Raw genomic sequence first — 10561 nt, 5'->3', positions numbered from 1 at the left:
TTGTTTTAATCCACCTTGTCAGGAGCACATGAAGCTGTCACAAGAGCCTCGGAGAGAGAATTGCTTTATGAGAGACCAAAAAAAGCCTTACTATTCTTCATTTTTTCACCCCTTTCCCAATATAAAATGACAAAGCCACCTCACATTTCGCTAATCTATTCCACCCACATATTGTATTATACAAGCTTCCGTTGAAAGTCTGCCTTCAAAGCACTGTCTCAAAATGAAAAAAAAAAAAAAAAAAAGTCTTGAACCACCCTTGACTGCATTGCTTATTCTGGAGCCATAAGTGAAACCGAGACAACATTGTATTAATATTTTATGTGCACATGGACCCCGCAAGCTCGGTGCAAATCAATATCCACACCAGCTTTCTTAATCTGTGCAGTCACTTGACAAACGAGGGGAATAGGGTTGCGGCAAATATGAATCGCAGGAATCGCTGCAGATCTGGAAATGACCTGGGAGTCGCCAGCCGGGTCGTTAAATTATCTTCTGACGTAAATAGTGAATGTTACAAGCAGGCGGACTTGTAAAATGGATTATCATGTTTGGCTCGGATTTGTGTGCCCCCCCACCCCTCGACCTCCGATGATGAATTAACAAGCAGCAAGGACAAGTTTATTTACGCTGATGAATGGGCATCTGCGCAGAAACATGGCGGCAATGTGTATTCTGTACAGGTAAAGTGGAGCCGAGCCAAGATGTCTCAGTCATTTAAAACATGCCCACCAGAAGTATATTGCTTGTTTATCACTTGAATAATTTCACAATTTTACAATTTAATATTCAATACAAAGTAGTGACTGAGTCACACGCAAAATTAATGCGCAAATTGTTGGTACTTTACATGCTCTTATTCCTTTTACGTCATGCTAAAGTAGTGTACTATTAGAGCAGTTTAGAATTGACATTTTGTCCAGCGGAGAAAATATTCACTATTTAGGACTAGATGGGATAAGGCATTTAAACTACAAAATATGTCTGTGGGCCAGCGTGGCTCGGTGGTAGAGTGTCTCCCAGCTAAGAGGTTGTGGATTCGATCCCCCGACCATTGTGACCATGTCAAAATGTCCTTGAGCAAGACACTGAAGCCCTAGTTCCTCCTGATGCTGCATCACCAGTACGTAAATGACTTGTTAGCATAAAGTGCTTTGAGTATCAAAGGTAGAAAAGCGTATATAAGTGGAAGTCCATTTACCTTTCGTTTCTTTGGTTGTTTATAGTCATACATCAGCTTGGAGCAGTGACGTTGTGCATGCCCTCATTCTGGTCAGTTGTCACTAGAGACTTCAATTATATTCCTATTCCACCTATTCATATTTCTGGTTAATTTAAGGGTATTGCCATTGAAAGAAATGTATAAACACATTTGCTCCATACACCAGCCCAATTTCTATTTTAAGTACTATTTTACTATTATTTTACTATTTTAAGTCTATTTCTAGTATGTTCAATCTGAAAAAAATCCCCCCACAATTACTGATCATTTTAAAGCAATAACTTTTTTAGTATAGCATTTCCGCAAAAGAAATTTTCTATTTTTTCTGATTTGTAATTTGCAGTTTGTAAATCGTATACCATACTAGTATTGACTTCCATTGCCAATACAAATACCCTTTAAATAGGCCAGGTACTCGCTTATCACTCCCTTGCTAATGATAAATAAAAGCAATTCTTGAAGAAAACTAGTGGCACAAATGTGTGCGCTGATAGAAATTCTAAGGGGTTATTGCACTGTGGAAAAAAATAAATAAATCAACATGTCACAGACATTGTATTAAGACACCCAGGAACTGCTTTAGATTATGAAGAGAAAAAAAATGTATTAAGTCCCATTTATGGCCAGATGGGCTCCATGTACACACACAGGCGAGGGTTCAATTTGTTCAACTGGGCTTGAGTAACGAGGAGGGAAATAGATCGACTGCATATTCTTGATGGTGGCTCTAATTCCATTAACTGAGGCGCTGTTTTGACCACCCCGGGCCCCCACTGTGGTGACAGCCGCGTATAGGGTGGGAGGACAGGATGTGTTCTTTTTAATGAAGTCTTCTACAGTGACTCCTGCTGTGTGGTAAAGTACACACACATTTGCACACTCTCATTATTACACTGATGCTGGCAGTTCATTAGTTAGAGCAAATTCCTTTGCCCAGAGTGTACAGGCTTTTTTTCCTTTCTCAGAGACTTTGGGCTCATCTCAAGTCTCGTAATTGCTACGTTGCTAGCTCCTTGGTCTTCAAAACTTTCATCACGACCCGCAAGTTGTTCTCATGCCACAATGTACACAACGTGCAGGATAATGTAAAGAAACATCTCAATTGTCTTAAAAGTGCATCGTGGCATAAGGATTGAGAGTCAAGGAGTGTGTACAGGCTATCTTAAATCAAGGGCCGTCTAACGTATCCTCTTGAGAAGTCTTTGAACTCCTCGAGGGTGACGTATAAAAACGAGCTCATACCATCTGCACAGTAAACGATGCAGGATATTTATATTGATTATTCCAATTCGAATGCACATATGTTGCTGGCTTGCTCTACTGGGGGCAACACTTGATTACATTGGTTTGTTCAAAGGTTTGCTCTAATTGGGTGGCTTTTCCTTTAATGCATATAGAAATCTAAAGATTTTTGCCTTCAATGTTCTTTGATTTTAATCCCGGTTAAAACACAGCATAAAGTAGATATTTGTAGTCATCATAATACTTCCGCACAAACTATACATGTGTGATACACCCATAATGCGATTTCATCTTTAGTAGCTTTTCCCTTCAAATGACAACATCGAGAAGCGAATGTCACATTTTCCTTAAAAACATTCTACCTCCTCACACCTTGCTCTGTCAAGTCAGCCAGTGCTCCACTGCCACTGATGATAATGAAGCTAGATATCATTAGACATTTTCATTTATTCTACCTGACTAATACGACACTCAAGGTCACAACAGCTGCTAATGCTGGTTGTAGAATACACTGATGGTATTTCTGTTGCTAATGTTGCAGTTTATATTACAGTCTAGGGGTATTGGTACGAAAGCTATCGCTAATGATGTAAAGCCCACAGTAAATATTACAGCTGTTGATGCTACTTTTGCCTCTTCTGTTTATCAATTAAGGCTAACAGTGTCAGCCATATACTGTTACTGCAAATGCTACAGTGAAAGTCTTAGATACAGGGTAAAACATGCTCTGTGTTCATCCCTGTAATAAATTCTGAACTGGGTACGACTTGAACCTCTCTAGGGCTGCCGCCCAAATAAAAGCTGTCTTTGTCTAATCGCCGCAGCTCTGCTCGCATAAAAGATGGAATCAAGGCTGAAGGTGAATCTGATTCAAATGCAATTTCTGTGTTCTGCTTCACCGAGAGAAGAGAGAGACTTTTTGTTTTCAAAACTAACCCTGATACCTTTATAATCGAGCTCCGCTTCAACTCCACGGGGTCATTTTTATTAAACCAGATTCATTTCTGCCTCTGCATGCAAATGGTTGTGAATAGGGTGAAGTATGAAAACAAGAATGGCTGTAGTGGCTTTAAATGGATGCTATTGAATTCATTTAGCATGTTTGATGGTTACAAGTGTTTACATTAATCATTGGGTCACTTGTTGACTTGTCAGGAGATGTCTTGAAACCCTAATCGAGGCTGCAAACCCAAGCGTGGTTTTAGCCGTGAAATGAACACACTTGTGAGATACCCCGATCTGGCGTTTTAAATCTTTTTAAATCTGCTTGACTTTTGAAATAATAGCCCTGACATTAAACTCCACTTTAAAATTATTACCCTACCTTGCACAAATAATCCTGATGAAAACCTATTTTTAAATATAGCCTTGACTAAAATAACGAAACCAAACCCATTTTTACTAGTAAACCTGCAATAAATCCAATGCCGTGCTTCATTGTCAAATTTTATGAAATGTGCCAGTATTTATTAAAGAAAATTCTTAAGTAGTATCTGCTTCTTTCTTTTACTGGAAGGGTATGCTTGGACATATGAGATCCCTTGCAAATACAATTCCATGATAACTATGCTTCTGGCCAACAAGCAATGAAGTTCTATTTGATTTTAATAAAGCTTCTATCATGTTGGGCAGTTTGACCCACAAAATGTTGAATTCAATTTCCATGATTTCCTTTGGGAAAGTAATGGTTTTGGGGTTCAAGCTTTTAAAGGTTCTATAACACGAATATCCCAGCAAGGATGTCATTAAAATGCATGCCACCTCACTCTCTCTACTGGCGTCATTTATCACATTTTTCCCACCAACAAGCGAACAACACGGTAGGTTGTCGGCACCATGAAATTGATCAGCCCTGAGCCCGTTTAAAAAACCCTGACCATGACTTGCTTGTTTGAGCAGGCGATCCTATGCTTGGGTGCACAAACATTGGCCAACTCTTCCACTTAGGCACTCGGCATAAATAAAGATGATGAGTAATAGACGGCTTTTTTTTTATGCCACTTTAGCTCCTGTAATTGCGCTCATAACTTATTGCAGAGTGGTTTTCGTCCTACGCTTTGCGATCCACCTGATGCTACTTTACTTTCACACTTGTCTTACATGCAAATGTGTCAACTGTTTGCCATCTGCGTGTGGTTTGAAATACAAAGCGGTGATGTTATTCTAGCCTTAATTTTAGAAACATTTCACCTGGTAAAACAACATTTAAAAGGCTTCACCAGAAAAAAAAAATAACTATGTTGGCTCTGTAGGGCGTTTTTTGTTTGTTTGTTTGTTTTTGCGCAATTCCTCAGAATTTCAACCCCCAAAGCCAGTTTCACTAAAGCATGCTAACAAAACTTCATTCTCCAAGAAGCCAACTCAGAAAAAAAAAAAAAAAAAAAAAAATCAGCCATACTTTCAAAACATCTATTTTAGGGTGCATTTTGGCTGAACTGAAATTTCAGCTACCAAAACCAGTTAACATATGGCAAAATTTTGGTAGAGATGTCCATCATAAGATCATGCATCGAAAATTCATAAAAGGTATGCTATTTTGGATGGAATCTGCCTTGTTAATGGTATTTGGTCTACTTGCCTATTTGAGATGCCCCCCCTTGAATCCGGGTTTCTTTAGGATTATAACAATGGCCGGTGTGCCTCCCATGATTCGTCACCTTATCGTGGTGCAGTGGTTTACGTGTCCTGATGATCCTTGGAGTTAAGTTGCCTGAGGATTTATGCCTCTTGCAGGTTCACTCATGGCAAACAGGTCCTAGGTGATGAACCAGACAAAGCACAGCTAACACACTGCGATGATGAATGAAATAATTGGACAGCAGTTTCCCTTGTCCGGGCACAGGTCACAAGGAACATGTCCAGAATGTTGTCTTTGTCTTACAGACAGTGCACTTGTGGCTGTGAGTGACGGAGCGGCGTGGAGACGTACATGTAGGGTGGGAACAAGAGAACACGGTACTTTTTAGAAGAATTTCAAAGAAACACATTTTTGTTAGATTTGTAATAGTGTCTCTCTGCATCATTGTGGTCAATGATCCACAATGATTTCATTGCTATTTTAAAATTATTTTGTCTTTCTTTTTTTTTTTTTTTTTTTTTACTATTACTTCTTCAAGAGTTTCCGTTGGTCGTTTCTCAGGTTGCTACCAAATTGGGAGGATGTATACTAAAGAGATTCACAAATGAGAAATCAGTGAATGAATTGGAATATTTTGACTTGTTGTGAACTTGTCTTAGGAGGGGCATGGTGGCTGTTTGACCTATCATAAATTACGCACTCACTTCAACTTCACAAGGACAATAAATCCAAAACGTTGATCATTTATTCAAGACAGTGTCAGCATCTTTTAGATGCCCGAAAAACCAGGTTAGAAAATATTAGCACCTGCGACCAGTTGATTGATTGGCTCAAAATTGTACTACCATGTGTAATGTAACATGTTGTTAGAAAAAGTCTCAAGGACCCATGACCTGAAATGATTCGTTAATTTGACCATTTTGGTTTGAAGTAACCACTTCCGACGAATTCTAGGGCTCATACATTGGAGGACTCTACAAGGGAACTTGCTCAAATGAGACCCAAGGGGGACAGAGCAAATAATAGAGATGGGCAGAGCAGGATTTTGTCTCTGATTTCAAATGCGCATGCCATCAAAATTTGATCACTTCCAGGGTTTATCAAGAAAAGACGCCCCATCATCACTGCTTTCAGGTTTATTATTAATTGACAACTGCTGATCTGATGTATTCAGAGTAGTCTTTGTCCTTATTTGCTGTCTGAGATCTTTCCATTTCTGCTGTTTGAGATCTTTGCATTTTTGCTGGGGTCACTGGTCAGGCCGGATGTCCCTCCTCGAAGAACATCAAACACAAAAGGCAGACAATACGACAAAACGTTTTTGTCATCAAAGATAAAATCACAGCCGCTGTCAAAGGTATTTGTCCTCATTCAAATTGTTTTTCCTGCTTTCGGTTTGCTTTTCATTTCCTGTGACACTCTTCAAACACACACGAGTCAGTCTGTTTTATTTATCCATTAGGCCTTCCCAGCATCAATTTTTGCAATATATTACAACCCAGTCTCCCTATCATGACTGATCTTAAGCAGGTTTAAGTCACTGCAGTAGCCTTCTATTCTAGAGCGAGGAGGGGGGGCAATGGCAAATGATTTTTTTCACTACAAGGGTTGGACTGGTTAGATGACTGGTTAGATAAAAACTTAAGAATAGCGGCCATGGTCTAGTTAACTGAATCAAACCTACTGAAAACTTAAATATAGTACTATAAGACTAGATCAGAAGAAGCAACATATTCTTATAACATGCACATTAATTGAATGAAGCTAAAAATGTTAAAAACCGCACTGTCTTGATAACTGGCCAATGAAGTGTCATGCTCTCATCCACAGTATGGGAACATGCAGTGAGTATGTGTCCCGACATCACAGCGCTGCTCTTCTAGATTGACGGACATGCACAGAAATGATGCTTTCTGCTCTGGCTCACGTTTTAAAATGAGATGCCTTTTGTCTGAGGAAAATTGCGTCACAAACTCTCAGCGTAATTTTGATAAAATCACCCTCTACAAATGGTGTTTTATGCTAGCTAATGACTTCTGATAATTAATGAACTGAAGTTCCCTCCCGCTCGGGCGCATCCTTGTTGCATTATGGGATATATATATATATATATATATATATATATATATATATATATATATATATAATATATGTGTGTGTGTGTGTGTGTGTGTGTGAGTAAAAGACACTTGCGGCCTGCAAGCTGATATAGGCCCGCAGGCCTATTCTCATAATAAATCAATATCAGCCCGGGGGCCGTAGAAACTTTCTAATGGGCCAGGTTCGTCATGTTGGTTCCTCTCATTTTTTTAAATTAATCTTGATCAGAACATTACAGTACCTTAGACTATTTCCTTCAGGATCAATAATGCCACAAATATTATCGAGACGAACCCAAGTCTTTTATAGGATCACTCTTCAAGAACATAGATCAGTTATGTTATATTTTAAATGTGTAAACAGCAGAAAATCAATTTTGCAATTTTTCCTGCTATTGAAGCCAATGTGAAAGAAACTGTGACATCAGCATTGCAAAAGACTGTAATTTTGGTGTAGTTATGACTCTAGTTAGCAATATTGATACAAAAGTGACCTGAAATGAAACACGGGCAGAATTACAGAATTTTTATATGCAAAATTCCTAATGGCCGCCATATTATGTTCTTTTTATTATCTCTGAAGATAGACTGTAATCAGGGAAATATACTCTGGGCACCAAAGCGCCCACATGTCAAGTCAACACGCAGCACTTACTCAGCGGTTGCTTACAGTCGAGCAGGGCTCTTCAGGCGGCATCTTTGCACAGGAGAGAGCAAGAGAAGCTCTTTCAAGGTTCGAGAGATAATTATAGATTATTAGAGAAAAAGTCAGGATGGGGGCGGGGTCACATCCAAATGCTGCCAGGTGGTTAATTCAGAGGGTCGAGGGGAGGTTGTATTGACTGTGCGATGAGGTGGGAGGGTGACTTGAATGTTACACTTTGAATAGTCACTATGTTGCACAGTGCACAACCGTGCATCTGTTCCACCGGAATCCTCCAGGTTGTGTGGAATAGTGAGTGCCAAATGCCAATTGCAGCAAATTCAAATTTCACCGTACCTCAAAATATCACCTACGGTATAGTTTTGGGCTGAATCGGAAATCATGAATGGTCCCTGGTAGGTTATAACAGTCGTTTGCAATTGTGCTTATGGAGTTTGCTCTGGAAAAAAATGTGAAGAAAACCGACTTCGTATTTCCCCCAAAATAAAATTTCATTTTACCAATACATATTGTCCATTGTCAACCAAATAGAAACCCTGTAAGCTAGACAAATGCAGGATCTTTGACTACAAAGAACATTCACTTGTCATTTTTACGTGCTTGAAAGGCATAGGAGTGAAATTTGGTGATTTGTCCTAAAGACAAAATTCTCAGTCAAATGTTTTCTGTCTCTCTTCATTGGGTTCTAGTCTTCCTCTGATCTTGTGTGGTGTATCTTTTGTCAGTGTTTACAATAAATGTTGAGCTCTTCAGTTTCTGCCTTTTGCGTCCAAGTAGCAGAACAACAAATGGTGCGCTGAGCCCAAGAAGAATGACGGGATTGGGTATGAATGCAAGTGGCCCCGAAAGGACTTGTATTTACTTTGCAAATAAGAGACGTTCTCTGCCGGGAGCCAAGGAGGGGGGTAAGAAATGATGTCCATGTGTAGTGACAATGTCCAACACAGGGACGCCGGACGGATGGCTCGGTAAGAATGCGGGACCTTGCCACGGGGGCTGACGTGTTAGACGCATCCTAAAACCTAATTTTTTTTTGTAATGTTTTTGGAAGGCCCTCATGCAGGATCATCCTAATGAGTGTTTGGGGGACTCGGAGACAGAAAAGATATGTGGCATTTTGCTCTTGCCAGGAGGCCCCTAGGACAAAAATGTTCCTCTGGGTCAGGGTTTGAATAATCTACGTTGTTTTTTTTTTTTTTTTTTTGGGGGGGGGGGGGGGGGGGGTAATGTAACAAATTTGTTGTATTGTTAGATTTTAGCGGGTTTTTTTTTTTGGAACACATCTTACACTCCTGCCATTGTTTTTGTTAAACAAATGTCATATTTAAAGAGCTTATCTTATCTTATCTTGAATTTTTATACATTCCATATCTGGCACATTGGTGTAATAATTTCTTATTACAAGGCCAGGGTGGATGAGATCAACCCAGAGTCCCTTAAGGCTCTGGATGTTGTAGGGCTGTCCTGGTTGACACATCTCTACAACATCATGTGGACGATGGTCACTGGCAGACTGGGGTGGTGGTCCCCCTATTTAAGAAGGGGGACCAGAGGGTTTGTTCCAACTACAGAGGGATCACACTTCTCAGCCTCCCCCTAAGGTCTATTCAGGTATGCCGGAGAGGAGGGTCTGTCACAAACTTGAACCTTGGTTTCAGGAGGAGCAGTGTGGTTTTTGTCCCGGCTTTAGAACAGTGGCTTCCCTGCTCAGGCTGCTGCCCCCTTGACCTGACCCCGGATAAAGCGGTAGCTAAAGAATGGGTGGATGGAACATAAGAATGCAGTACTCTAATGGAGATTGTGTAAATGCAATACATGCTTTGCAATAACTTTTTGTAATTTATCATATTGTCATAGCTAATTTAGAGGTAATTAAGCACCGTGAGCCAATCAAACCAAGAGAGGGAACTCTGCCTGAATCGCAGATTTTTTTTTGTTATGGTGCCAAACATGATTGCCACACGCTGACTAGCGACTTAGCATATTTGCATATTCTTTCTTAAGTTACAAATAATAATCCTCCTCATTTTCTGCAAAAAACATGGACAGGAAGTGCCACTCGGGAGCTTAGGCTTATCTTAAAGAGTGTCTGCTTTTTTTTTTTTGCCACTGGAATTTGTTAAAGAAACTCAATTTCCTCTCCAAGCCCAAATTTGTCCTCTCTGCCTCTGGTTTACCATTGGGAATGTGCTGGGTGTCATCCTGATCTTTATTTTAATGAGGTGTAATGAGCTGCGTCCTTTTAATTAGTTCTCCCTTAACGTGAAAGGATGTCAATTGAGCTGTTGATCGATGGGGATGGCGATGCATCATTTCACATACCTCCGGGGTGCTGGAAGTATCTTTGTGTTTGACTCACACAGTGCTACGACCTTTTGAAGTAAACAATTCAATTGTGTGGATTTGTGTGAGTTTGTGGTGAGTAAATGAAAAAGAGACATGGCTGTTCTTGACAAGGGGAAACGGTAAGATTTTGTGCTTCATCATAAGCATTAGATGTGGTGTGGCCTGCGAGTTACAGTAGGTGCTTAAACCAGCTGCTGTTGGAATTGGAAGTGAAGAGGACAAAAAACTGGAGAAGGAAAACGTTACCATCAATTGGGAAGCAAAATGATCTTCGACCTGTTAAATTATGATACCAATAATGTCAGCGGAATATCCCGGCTTTTAACTGCTTAAATGGGCTTCTGTAGTCATTAAATATAAACAGGACAAATCTAACAGGGGCAACAAAACTGTCCTTGATCGCAAGTGAT

The sequence above is a fragment of the Hippichthys cyanospilos genome, chromosome 13 (genome assembly GCF_059441005.1).
Source record: "Hippichthys cyanospilos isolate Australia breed blue-spotted pipefish chromosome 13, RoL_Hcya_1.0, whole genome shotgun sequence".
Lineage (NCBI taxonomy): Eukaryota > Metazoa > Chordata > Actinopteri > Syngnathiformes > Syngnathidae > Hippichthys > Hippichthys cyanospilos.
Note: the sequence above shows the minus strand (reverse complement) of the source record.